This window comes from Anolis sagrei, chromosome 10, assembly GCF_037176765.1.
Source record: "Anolis sagrei isolate rAnoSag1 chromosome 10, rAnoSag1.mat, whole genome shotgun sequence".
Taxonomy (NCBI): domain Eukaryota; kingdom Metazoa; phylum Chordata; class Lepidosauria; order Squamata; family Dactyloidae; genus Anolis; species Anolis sagrei.
Window position 1 is genome coordinate 5,314,142 of NC_090030.1, and position 13,718 is coordinate 5,327,859.

Sequence of the window (13,718 nt, forward strand, 5' to 3'; positions counted from 1 at the left end):
TGTGCCACTGGGGGCTCCTTATCTTAATATACTTACTTATTTATCATATCAGGAGTGAACCAAGGGTACAGTTGTAATGTATTTAAAAAAGCACAAAGTTTAAAAATTTGGCATTATATTAAATGTCCTATGACTATAGCTGGCCACTTGGAGTGCCTCTGGTGTCACTGTAAGAAGGTCCTCCATTGTGCATGTAGCAGGGCTCAGGCTGCATTGTAATAGGTGGTCTGTGGTTTGCTTTTCTCTGCACTTGTATGCCGTGGACTCCACTCCATTTCTTGGCTCTGCATCTCGTGGTGCCAGTCTGTTCAGTGCCTTCCAAGTTTTCCAGTCTTCTGTGTGCCCACAGAAGACTGTGGGCACTTGGTATCATCTGGTATCAGCCATGGATTGGGGTTTCGGGTTTCAGCCTGCCACTTTTGGACTCTCGCGTGCTGAAGTGTTCCTGCGAGTATTTCTGTGGATCTTGATTTTTTAATTTAAGGCTGATACCCAAATAGGGGATGGCCTGGAGATGTCACTGCCTGGGTCCTTTCACTATTGGCTGCTACTTCCTGGCGGATGTCAGGTGGTGCAATACCAACTAAATAGTGTAATTTTTCCTGTGGTGTAGGGTGCAGACACCCTGTGATAATGTGGCATGTCTCATTAAGAGCCACATCCACTGTTTAAGTGTGGTGAGATGTGTTCCACACTGAGCATGCATACTCAGCAGCAGAGTAGCCAAGCGCAAGGGCAGATGTCTTCACTGTGTCTGGTTGTGATCCCCAGGATGTACCAGTTTTGATGTTCCAAACAGTATATAAAAACAGTACCATATACACTGCAAATATCTCATCTGGTTATCACCACAAGAACATGGGAAACTGCAGCAAGTAACACTGAAGAGAGACCCACAAGGAAAGCCTATTTTTGTATCCCAAGGGAAGCTTTTAGGGAAACAATTGGGATTAATTATGAGACCCTTAAAATAGCCCAAAGACTCATGGTTCCAAAAAAAGTACTAAATGGAATTTTAAAAGTTCTTTGTACTGTGTAATAAGAGCCACATCCACTGTTTAAGTGTGGTGAGATGTGTTCCACACTGGGCATGCATACTCAGCAGCAGAGTAGCCAAGCTCAAGGGCAGATGTCTTCACTGTGTCTGGTTGTGATCCCCAGGTTGTGCCAGTCAGTTTTCATATGATAATCTTAATATACTGACTTGCTCCAATTACATATATTTTTGATTAAGTTACTCTCCTTCATGGGAAAGCATCTCTCTCTTCTTCCCCATCTCTGACCTAGAGATGTGATGAAGCATGGAAGAGGGGGTGCCATTTCCCCCCCCCCCTAAATTAGGAAACCTTGGAACATATAGGAGGAATGAAAATATTTTCCATTTCCCTTTGTAAAATGTTTCTTAAGGCCAGGAATTGTTCAGCATGATGATTTATATGTAGGGTGGTCTTTGAGATTAACGGAAGACTATTTGTTTACTTCTTTGTTGCAAGGATGTCCTTCCTTTCTTCCAATGTGGCCAAGACAAAGTACAGAACTGTCCTCCCTCCATAACAACCTTGTAAAGTAGGTGTATCCTGGAAATATATATAGAATTCTGTAATCCAGAATACATTGCAGTGGGTGCAGAGTCCTTGCAAGAGGAATACATGGTGGCAGCAGGGGGTGTTTGTAATAATGCCCTCTTGAAAACGGCAGCATTTTCTATTTCGATTTGATACAAAATTTATTGCCAACTTGGTGCCAAAGAATGTGGCTATTTCTGTCCAAACACAACCCTTTATTCAGTTTATTGCAAATCTGTTTTCACTTTCTCCTTCTTCTCTAAGAGCAAGAATGAAAAGGCAGGTGCCCAGGTAGTATGGGATACAGGAATTTGCAATGATGTCTTCAGTTAATATAGGCTCTGTTTGTAATTTTGCTTGAACAAAATTGAGGCTTTTATATGTTTCTGAAACACGACTAAGCACAGGCAGTTCTATATGCTCAGTTATGAATGGGTTTATTTTGTTAAATCAAGTACAATAAGTTTGGTAGGATGCAATATTTCATTTGTCCATGTTGTTAAATGGAGTTCAAGTCCCAGGTCGGGGTGAGCTCCCGCCGTCAGCCCTAGCTTCTGCTTACCTAGCAGTTCAAAAACAATAATGTGAGTAGATCAATAGGTACCACTTTGGTCCAGGTTCATTGTCAGTGGGGGTCACGGTGCTCTGACTTGATGCAGGGTGAACTACAACTTCCATCATGCAGAGTCAATCCTGCAAAGCCCTCCAAATATGCTGAGTAGTTCTATTTTGTTGGTTCTGCAGACAGAGTTGAAAAGAGGAGGAAAGGGTTAAGGGAGAGGCAGTGGGTGAGATTATGCAAATTCCACACTAATGGAGAGAGTAAGAAACACTGGGATATCTGTGGTGGAGGAAACACATAAAATCTAGGATGAAATTGTCACCGAATGAAAGCATTACTTGGGTGGTGGGCAGTATAGTGTTTTTGGAGAACATTGGCAGTGGTTGGGCTACATGTTCATAACACTTGCTATAACCTGAAATGTCATTGGAGGGGGGGCTTTTGATGGCTCCTTGGCACTGTGGGTTAAAGCTGTTTGTGGAAGTGAGAGCCTGTCTGTGGAAGTGGGTACCCCATTCATACTGTTCCGTCTTCCAGGAGCTTGGTTTGCATTGCCTTTTAGCTGCATGGGATAGCATTCCTTTGCATTTCTCCAGGGTTGCTATAGACCCAGCAGCACCCTGGAAGTTAAACAGTATCAGAGTCTGGAAAGCCAGCCTGCAGGCCTTCTGCAGTTATTGGTTTAGAAAGTATCTCTTTGGGTTTGGAGTCCGCCTTTTTCCTGGGGTTGAGATCTCCATTTTGGAATCTCTCCTGCCTCCTTCAATAGAGAAAAGAACCTCAGATGTGCTGTTGATCAGGCAGGGAGCTCTGAAAAACCCATTGTGAGTACTCTTGAGTTATAGAGAGGGAGATATTGAGCTATTGAGACAAAATTGAGTGTAACTGAGATACTGAGATAAGATAGATAGATAGATAGAATAGGAATTAAGAAAGGCAATTAAGAAATTGAGTTATAGATAGAAATTGAGTTATTGAGAAATAGAGAGAAATAGTTATTGAATACTATTGAGCATTACTTCATCTTCAAAGCTAACCTGGAGCTTAGACAGGGGAAGACCTGTTCTTTCTAACCATAGCAGCTCAGGGTTAGGGTGAAAGATCCAAGGATTTTTTTCTACCATTTGGAGAAAAGTTACCTCAGTAATTGAAGAAAAAGGAAGGAACATCTCTATGGTTTCTCAAATTGACTGTTTGTGTTGTAACTTTATCAAGCTGTGCCAAGTCTGCCAAGAACTTTGGAAATAAACATTTTGTTGATGTTCATATCCTGACTGGCATCAGTTGCTGAAAGAATTGAGTTATTGCTTCAAAGAAAGATCCCCAGCAGTTCGCCCAGATAAAGAGAGAAGCACATCTTAGTTTTAACGTTATAGCGTCTGGGTGTGATGGCACACAGATATTTATTTATTTACTTACTTATTTACAGTATTTATATTCTGCCCTTCTCACATTGCAGTGGACGCAGGGCAGATTACGATGCACATATACATGGCAAACACACAATGCCATTAGACATATAATATAGATAGACAGACACAGAGGCTATTTAAATAGCATTCCAGCATTCTGGCTTCATAAGGGTATGCTTGATTCCGGCCACAGGAGGAGCTGCTACTTCACCATCCACTTGTGACACCGAGTCCTTGATGGAATACTTCCTAATCAAGAAGGTTTTATGATGTTTTAAATTAGTTAAATTAGCCTCCGCACAAAAGGCAGTACCTAAATTTCCTATTTGACAGATGCAACTGTCTTTCGGACTGCATAGGTCAACAGTAAGCAAGACTGTTAATGGTCGGGAGTTCACTCCGATGTGGGCTGGCTTTGAACTCTTGACTTCTTGATCAGTAGTGATTTAATGCAGCTGGCTACTAACTATCTGCGCCATGTATGTATTTTCATTTTTATTATGTATATTGATATATAGACATCCATAAACAGAGCAAAGGAACAATAAAATAGAAAACTATACAATTGTAAAGCAAATTATCTGGAAAAATGTAAAAATATACAAAGTACAAAAACACAACCAAGACAATGAGCTTCCACCACAGGATAAACAGAAATATTATTAATAGTGATGGAGAATTTATGTTGCAAAGAAAGAAAAGTAAGTAGTTCTGCCTTCACCATGTTAAGCTTGAGGAGATGATGAAGCACCCATATTGTTACAGCTGAAAGACATGCTGTAATATGATATTCAATATCAGAAGGAAATTCTGGAGTGGGGAAATACAGCTGAGTATCATCAGCATAAAGATGGATATTCAACACTACATGAATTCGTAAGCTTATCCAAAGAAGGTGCATAAAGAGAAAAGATCAAAGGGCGCAGAGGAGAGCCACATGGAATCCCAACCAGAAGAGGAAAAGAAGACGATACATGACCTCCAGCAACCACTTTAGATGTCTGACTTGAAAGATAAGAAGCGAACCTGCCCAGGACAGAATGAGTAAATCTCAGGTCAGGAAGTGAATCCCACAAAACAGCATGATCAGCCGTGTTAAAGGCTGTGGAGAGATCAAGAAGAATAAGGCCTGAATATTGGCCTTTTGACTTGGCTGGAAGGAGATCGCCTGTGATTTTTGCAGGAACGGTCTCTGAAGAGTGCAAAGGACAACATCCAAGTTGAAAGGGATCCATTACAAAAAAAAAGTGAGCTAGAGTGAAGAAATAGCACATCCCAAAACATTCAAGAGGAAAGGAAACTATGAGAGTAAGAACAAGAAGATGGATAATTGGGTTGTTGTAGGTTTTTTCAGGCTATATGGCCATGGTCTAGAGGCATTCTCTCCTGACGTTTCGCCTGCATCTATGGCAAGCATCCTCAGAGGTACTACTAGTGAGGTCTGTTGGAACTAGGAAAAAGGGTTTATATATCTGTGGAATGACCAGGGTGGGACAAAGGACTCTTGTCTGCTGGAGCTAGGTGTGAATGTTTCAACTGACCACCTTCATTAGCATTTGATGGCTTGGCAGTGCCTGGAGCAAACTTTTGTTGAGAGGTGATTAGATGTCCTTGTTTGTTTCCTCTCTGTTGTTGTACTGTTCTAATTTTAGAGTTTTTTAATACTGGTAGCCAGATTTTGTTCATTTTCATGGTCTCTTCCTTTCTGTTGAAATTGTCCACATGCTTCTTGTGTATTTCAGTGGCTTCTCTGTGTAGTCTGACATGGTGGTTGTTGGAGTGGTCTAGCATTTCTGTGTTCTCAAATAAAATGCTGTGTCCAGGTTGGTTCATCAGGTGCTCTGCTATGGCTGACTTCTCTGGTTGAAATAGTCTGCAGTGCTTTTCATGTTCCTTGGTGGATGTGCACCAAACTTGGCACAAATACTCAATATGCCCAAGTGTGAACACTGGTGGAGTTTGGGGGAAGTAGACCTTGACATTTGGGAGTTGTAGTTGCTGGGATTTATAGTTGGCTTACAACCCAAGTGCATTCTGAATCCCACCAACAATAGAATTTGGCTAAACTTCCCAAACAGAAACCCCCATGACCAACCAAAAATACTGTGTTTTCTGATTGGTGACCTCTTTGACACCCCCTCATGACCCCCCCCCCCCCCCCCCGGGTCCCGACAACCAGGTTGAGAAACATTGCTATAGACTATTTACACCTCTACGCTTCTAGATTGTAGTCCATTCGTTGCCCATTCTTATTTTGTTCTTTTAAAATATTTGTGCGGATGAATCCAAAGATCCAACTGTGACTTGTTTTCTTTCTTTGTTCTCTTCTTTTGGACTCGAGCTTTGTTCCGATTCACCTGCACGCTCCCTTAGCCGTTGTCTTCATCTTATCCTCATTAAGAATGGTCCTATCCCTTGCTTTTCAGTTCCTGGACTTCCTTTGTCTGATCATCACCTTGTTTCTTTTGTGCTTGTCCCTAGCCCACCTCCTTAGTATTCTCTTGCTCTCTCCCTTCGAGAAATTCATTGGCGTTTTCTCAAGCATCGCTCTCTTCTCTGCCTTCCTTTCGTTCATTGGCTTCCTTGGATTTAGCTGTTTATTTACTCAACTCGGCTTTATCTTCGATTCTTAATAGTTTTGCCCTTTTGTCAACATGTACCATCCCTTATACCTCAGCTTTGGCTTACCCTTTTTATTTAGTATCTTCATTCCTGCCCTTGTACAGCCGAACGTCTGTGGAGGAAGGCTATGGAGTGGGCAGACCGCATTCATTATAAATTCATTCTTTCTTCTTTCTCGCGTGCCATGACTTTGGCCAGACAGAAATAATATACAGCATTGCATGGCTCCTGCAGCTTCTCTTTCATACTTTTAATTCTCTTCATGCATCCCCTCTACTTCTTCCTTCACCATTCTTTCTTTCAACTTCCTGTTTCTTATATATTTTTTAACTTTTCCTGTTGGATGAACTATCCAAAATATTGATTCTTCAAGTTTTTCCACCTGCTCTTTTAATCCAGTTCCTTTTCATTTCTGAAGTCTGGCCACGGTGGTCCACAGTTATCTCTAGATTCGATTATTGAAACGCACTCTACATGGGGCTTCCTTTGAAGACACCCTGGAAACTTCAACTGGTCCGATGATTGGCAGCCAGGCTGCTAACTTGAGCAACTTAGCAACTTACAGGGAGCCGTTTATCCTGCTGTTTAAGGAGCTCCATTGGCTGCCATTTATTTTCCGGTCCCAAGGCAAGGTGCAGGTTATCACTTATAAAGCCCTGAATGGTTTGGGACCCTGTTCCGTCCCCCAGGAGCCGGATTTGCCTTACTTTATAGTTGCTTGAGGTTGCTTCCTTTTGCATTTTCTTCCAGGGCTGCTGCAGCTTTGCAAGGGTCCCAAAAGTATCAGAGTCTGCAGGTCTCTTTGCAACCATTGGCTTAGAGAGCAGCTCTTTGAGTTCAGGGACCGCCTTTTCTCCCAGGGAAAGATCCCCATTTTAGATTCTCCCCTGACTTTTCAGTTTGAGGAAAGACTTCAGGATGTGCTGATGGCTAAGCAGTTAGCTCTGGGAAAACCATTGCAAAAACTACTTTATAGATAAACTGTGTGCTGGTACAGCTGTACCAGAAGCTCCCACATTATTTGCTTTGTATTAAGTGTTTGCTTGCAGCCCAAGGCTTGGGATTTTTGCAGAAGGGTGGCTTCCTGTTAAAGTTTGCAATTATAGGGCAGGCCCCTTGTCCATCATCGTTAAGTTTGGTTCAGCCCCTGTTCAGACTCTGAGAGAAGGGAAGGAAGCCATTTTCAGTCAGTTTCCAGCAAGGAAGTCAATGTGCAGGACGTGTACAGACTTTCTCCTGTACAAAGGCTTCAACCCTTAAGACTTCCCGGGGGAGATCAGTCTTAAGAGCATCTAAAGATTTCCAAAGGTTCCCAGGGAAACAACCTTACAGCCCTGAGGAATTTTGGAGGGAATAACAGCTTTAAACTTCAAGAACTCCAGCTAAGTGACTACAGGCCTTCTGGTAGGTCCACTCGGTGTTGAGACGCAGTTCAGATCGGTAGTGGATCCACATCAGTTAGGTTTAGGTTCACAGATAGCCTGGGAGAAATTTAGAAAGGGATTTTCCTTTTAAGTAAAGCAAAGAAACAGTTAGAAGCCACCAGTTGCTTGAAGCCTGGAAGCATTTGTTTAACCTTTTGAAGACAAAGAAGTTTCTGTTAATTGTTCACCAATAAAGACTTTGTTATATTTCGCAAGCCTTCTAAAGACTGTTTATGGTGAAGATCCTTTAGAATTTCTCTTCGGGCGCCCTGGCTTCCGGTTGGGCTAAAGTTGCATGTCCTGTTTTAAAGGCAATTCGTTTCAAGCCCAGTAGCGTCAGAACAAACGGAGTAAGCTATATTGAGATAATATAGATAGTATATTGTGTTTTGAGCTGTTTTTGAGGTATAATAGACAGATAAGCTTAATTGAGAAGACTGAGTTTTATTGTTATAGAGAGAGAGTCGTGACTGCTTTGTCTTCAGGACTGACCTTAAGTTATAGATAGGGAAAAAGCCTGCCTTTTTCTAAACCACAACAGCTTTAGGTTAGGGTGTGAAGATTTCAGGATCTTATCTGCCATCTGGAGAAAGGGTTGCCTCTGTAACTATAGAAAAGAAAGAATATTTTTGTTGATTCATCTATTGACTGTTTGTTTGCAACTGTGATGATCTGTGCCAAGTCTTCAAGGACTTTGAATGAATAAATATCCTTTTTTGATGTTTAAAACCAGTGATAGTCTCAATTGCTGAGTATCTCAAGCTTCTCAATATAGACACTTGCAGTTCGCTCAGGCATAGAGAGAAGCACGCCGCAGTTTTATTTTTTAAAATCATCCCGGCGGATGGCACAGACCCGCTGACCTTCGTGATCACATTTCCTTCTATGAACCTGCACAATCTCTTTGATCTTTGGAGAAGGACCTCCTCTCACTCCTGCCTCCATCACAAGCATGGCTTGTGGGGACGAGGGAGAGGGCCTTCTCTGTGGTGGCCTCTTGGCTCTGGAACTTGCAATTCAGGGACATCAGGCAAGCACCCACCCTAGCAGTTTATGAAATCTAAAAACTTGGCTTTTGAGGAATGAACAACAAATCCCAGGCCCATAACTTGTCCATCCCAGGCCATCCAATACTAATCAAGGTGGCCAACTGAAACATTCACACCTACCTTGAACAGACAAGAGTTCTTTCTCCAACCCTGGACCTTCCACAGATATATAAACTCAATTTTCCTAGATCAACAATTGGGTCACACCGTCTACAGAAAACCCACACACACAGATAGATATCTACATAAAACTCCAACCATCACCCAAGTCAAGAAAGAAGCACCATTAAAGCCTTGGCAGACCGTGCAAAAAGAATCTGTGAACCCCACCTCCTCCAAGATGAACTGAACCACCTCAACTGGGCTCTCCAGGCCAATGGAGACTCCACCTCAGACATCAGAAGAGCTGCAAGACCAAGAACAAGCCACGAGAGTAAAGATGAAGATCCACCCAGAGGAAAAGTGTTCCTGCCAGACATCAAGGGAACCACTGACCGCAGAGGGAAGCTGATGAGGAAACACAACATACAAACAATCTACAAACCCACCAAGAAAATCCAACAAATGCTCCGTTCAGCAAAGAACAAGAGGGATCCTCTCACCTCTGCAGGAGTCTACCGCATACCATGCAGCTGTGGACAAGTCTACATAGGGACCACCAAATGCAGCATTGCCCAGACACGCATCAAGGAACATGAAAGGCACTGCAGACTACTTCAACCAGAGAAGTCAGCCATAGCAGAGCACCTGATGAACCAGCCTGGACACAGCATATTATTTGAGAACACAGAAATGCTGGACCACTCTCACAACCACCATGTCAGACTACACAGAGAAGCCATTGAAATCCACAAGCATGTGGACAATTTCAACAGAAAGGAAGAGACCATGAAAATGAACAAAATCTGGCTACCAGTATTAAAAAACTCTAAAATTATAACAGCAAAACAACAGAGAGGAAACAACCAGGCACAGATTAACACCTCCCAGCAACAGATTTTCCCAGGCTCAGGCAGGCCTTCAAATGCTAATGAAGGTGATCAGCTAAACATTCACACCTAACTGCACCAGGGAAGAGCTCCTTGCCCCACCCCAGCCATTCCACAGATATATAAACTAGGCCTGGGTAACAACGGAAAAATTTGTTTCTAAAATCGATTTGTATTTGGGGGGTTTTTTTGTTTCGATATTTAAAATAATTACAAAATTTTCCTTTTAAAAAGTTCAATATTTACGAAATTTCGTAAATGTGAAAAAAATTACAAAACATTAACGAATCAATTTCCGAAACAATAACGAATCGATTCGTTAATGGCGGACGCGACCGCGAAATATGCTAAAAAACCTCCAAAAACTTCTGAAGCTTCCCTCTCCCTCTGTTGTTGACTGTTGGTGTGATATTATAATTTTTTTCACTAATTAAACCATAAAACTGGCCCAGACATGCGGAAATAATAACGAAACAACCTCAGAACAATAACGAAACGAATACAATAACGAAATACGAAGCATTTACAAAACGTGTTTAAAAATTCGTTTTTTTAAAAAAATTGCTCCAGAATGGTTCGTTATCGTTTTGTAATTGAAAAAAATAACGAATTATTAACGAATTACAAATTAATGAAACGAAACCGCCCAGCCCTAATATAAACCCATTGTCCTAATTCCAACAGACCTCACTACCTCTGAGGATGCTTGCCATAGATGCAGGCGAAACGTCAGGAGAAATGCCTCTAGAACATGGCTCTATAGCCCGAAAAAACCCACAAGAACCTAGTGATTCCAGCCATGAAAGCCTTCGACAATACATTCAGTTTTCCTAGTTTCCAACAGACCTCACTACCTCTGAGGATGCCTGCCACAGATGCAGGTGAAATGTCAGGAGAGAATGCTTCTGGAACATGGTCATACTGCCCGAAAAAGTTACAACAACCCAGAAGCAAAGCAATCCTGAAACTTTCTTTAGAAGCTTCGGAAACTAATGGGTTGGTCTTATTATAGTAATTTCCGCTGAACTTTAACAACTCTGTGATTATGTTTCTCTTGAATGTTTAAAATTCCTCTGAAGCATTATATGGAGAATTCTCCAGGCCAAAAGACCTTGCTCTCATTCTTCCCCAGAATAAATAATATATACATATGATCCCATGGAAAAGAATTTTTTATTTCACAAAGCAGTCAACAGCAAATATCAAAGCCAGGATCTAATTGCATCGATATTACAACTATTAGGGGATTTGTCGTGGGAGGAAAGCATTATTGCTCACCAGTAACAACTGTTAGGTCATCTAAAGAATCTAATTGGCTGCTTCACATTGGAATAGCCCTGAAATTTCACCCCATGCAAAATGTCAAGATGCACTTCAGAGTTCATAAATGAGTATATATAGCAGTGGTGTAAAAATAGTCAAGCTTTTTTATGTTCTTGCTTAATGTACTTCGAAACAGAAAGACATCTTATGAAGTAAATGGTCAATTCTCATACAAATTCTAGTCTTCTATAACATCATTCTTGATCTGCATGTTCTTCCACAGTGAAGGTATTGGTTTCCAGGTGGAAGGCAGTCTTGGTCAGAATTGGTTTGATGCACCTTCCTCTTGGCATGTTTCTCCCTTTTACACTCAATTCATGCATCTTTGAATTCTGCAGCACTGCTGGTCACAGCTGACCTCCAGTTAGAGCGCTCAAGGGCCAGGGCTTCTGAGTTCTCTGTGTCTATGCCACAGTTTTTGAGGTTGGCATGAGCCCATCTTTAAATCTCTTTTCCTATCCCCCAATGTTCCATTTTCCATTCTTGAATTCGGAGTAGAACAACTGCTTTGGGAGATGGTGATCGGGCATTTGGACAACGTGGCTACTACAGCAGAGTTGATGGCGGAGGACCATCGCTTCAATGCTGGTGGTCTTTGCTTCTTCCAACATGCTGACATTTGTTCGCGTCTTCCCAAGAGATTTGCAGGATTTTTTTGGAGGCAGCGCTGATGGAATCGTTCCAGGAGTTGCGTATGTCCTCTGTATACAGTCCACATTTCGCAGATGTATAATAGGGTTAGGAGGACAGTGGTGTTATAAACAAGCCCCTTGGTCTCCCTATGGATGTCCCGGTCCTCAAACACTCTCTGCTTCATTCAAAAGAATTCTGCACTTGCAGAGCTCGGGCGGTATTGTATTTCAGTGTCAATGTTGACTTTGGTGGAGAGGTGGCTGCCAAGGCTGCCTACCTCCTCCAAGACGAACTGAACCATCTAAACTGGGCTTTACACCCCAAAAAACCCAAATACCTGGGAGTCACTCTGGACCGTGCTCTGACCTACAAGAAGCACTACCTGAACATCAAGCAAAAAGTGGGTGCTAAAAACAATATCATACGAAAGCTGACTGGCACAACCTGGGGATCACAACCAGACACAGTGAAAACATCTGCCCTTGCGCTATGCTACTCTGCTGCTGAGTATGCATGCCCAGTGTGGAACACATCTCACCACGCTAAAACAGTAGATGTGGCTCTTAATGAGACATGCCGCATTATCACGGGGTTTCTGCACCCTACACCACTGGAGAAATTACACTGTTTAGCTGATATTGCACCACCTGACATTAGCCAGGAAGTAGCAGCCAATAGTGAAAGGATCAAAGATGTGACATCTCCAGCTCATCCCCTGTTTGGGTATCAGCCAGCACGTCAACAACTTAAATCTAGAAATAGTTTTCTAAGATCTACAGAGACACTTGCTGGAACACCTCAGCAAGTGAGAGTCCAAAAGTGGCAGGCTCAAACCCAGAACCTCAACCAAATGGCTGATACCAAATGAGAGACTCCCCCCTGGGCACATAGAAGACTGGGCGACTTGAAAGGCGCTGAACAGACTGCGCTCTGGCACCACAAGATGCTGAACTCACTTCAAGAAATGGGGCCACAAAGTGGAATCCACGACATGCGAATGCGGAGAAGAGCAAACCACTAACCACCTGCTGCAATGCACCCTGAGCCCTGCCACATACACAATGGAGGACCTTCTTGCAGCAACACCAGCGGCACTCCAAGTGGCCAGATACTAGTCAAAGGACATTTAATCAACTACCAAACTTGCAAATTTTGTGTTTTGTCTGTTTGTTTGTTTGTTTTGTTCTGTTAGAAATGTAATACAATTGACTGGTTGCACTGACACGACAAATAAATAACCCCAAAAAACATACAGCAACCATTCCTCAAACACACTCTGCTTCATTCGGAAAAAATGCTGCACTCGCAGAGCTCAGACGGTGTTGTATTTCAGTGTCAATGTTGACTTTTGTGGGGAGGTGGCTGCCAAGGGTGCCTACCTTCTCCAAGATGAACTGAACCACGTAAACTGGGTTTACATCCCGAAAAAACGTACAACAACCCAGTGATTCTGGCCATGAAAGCCTTCGAAAGTACATTGCTTTGCTTTGCTTATTGGCATTTATTTGGGGCAACTTGTTTTGTACCCTAAAGTCTTGACTTTATATTCTTGTTGTATCACTGTATGAAAAAGAAGGTGCTGAAAAAGTTGACCCCGCTCTTTGCCCCATACATAATGCATCCTGCCTATTACTTGATCGGGTCTCCTCTCTCCACTTCCCGAGTTAATGAGGATCTCGATCTTGCAACCCCAAGTTTCTAGTGGCAGCCTGCTGCACTGTCAATTATTACACCAAGTAAGTACATACTTATTTATGAAATAATTGAGTAAATTGTCAAATAAAACACTTAATTTGTTGGCTTGTTCCAGGAGTCACTCATGCCTCCAGGGCTAATGGAATTTTTAAGACCTTCGTATTGATTTTCATTCTCTCCACTTGCTTTCTCTTTCTCTTTCAATGCATATTTTATCTTTCCTGCCTTTGCTCTCCTATGGAGCCATGCGCTTCTCCAGGGATGTTCTGAGGACTTTGTTCTTACCCTATGTAAAAATAAAAAAAAAAGGAGGGAGGGAGGGGAAGAATGTTTCTTGTTGATTTCTAAACTGGGCTTAACAAGATGTGCAAAGTTGTGACAAATTGCAATGAAGTCTGCATCAGATTTGCGAAGGCTTTCTTCAACTCCCTTGACATTTCCACT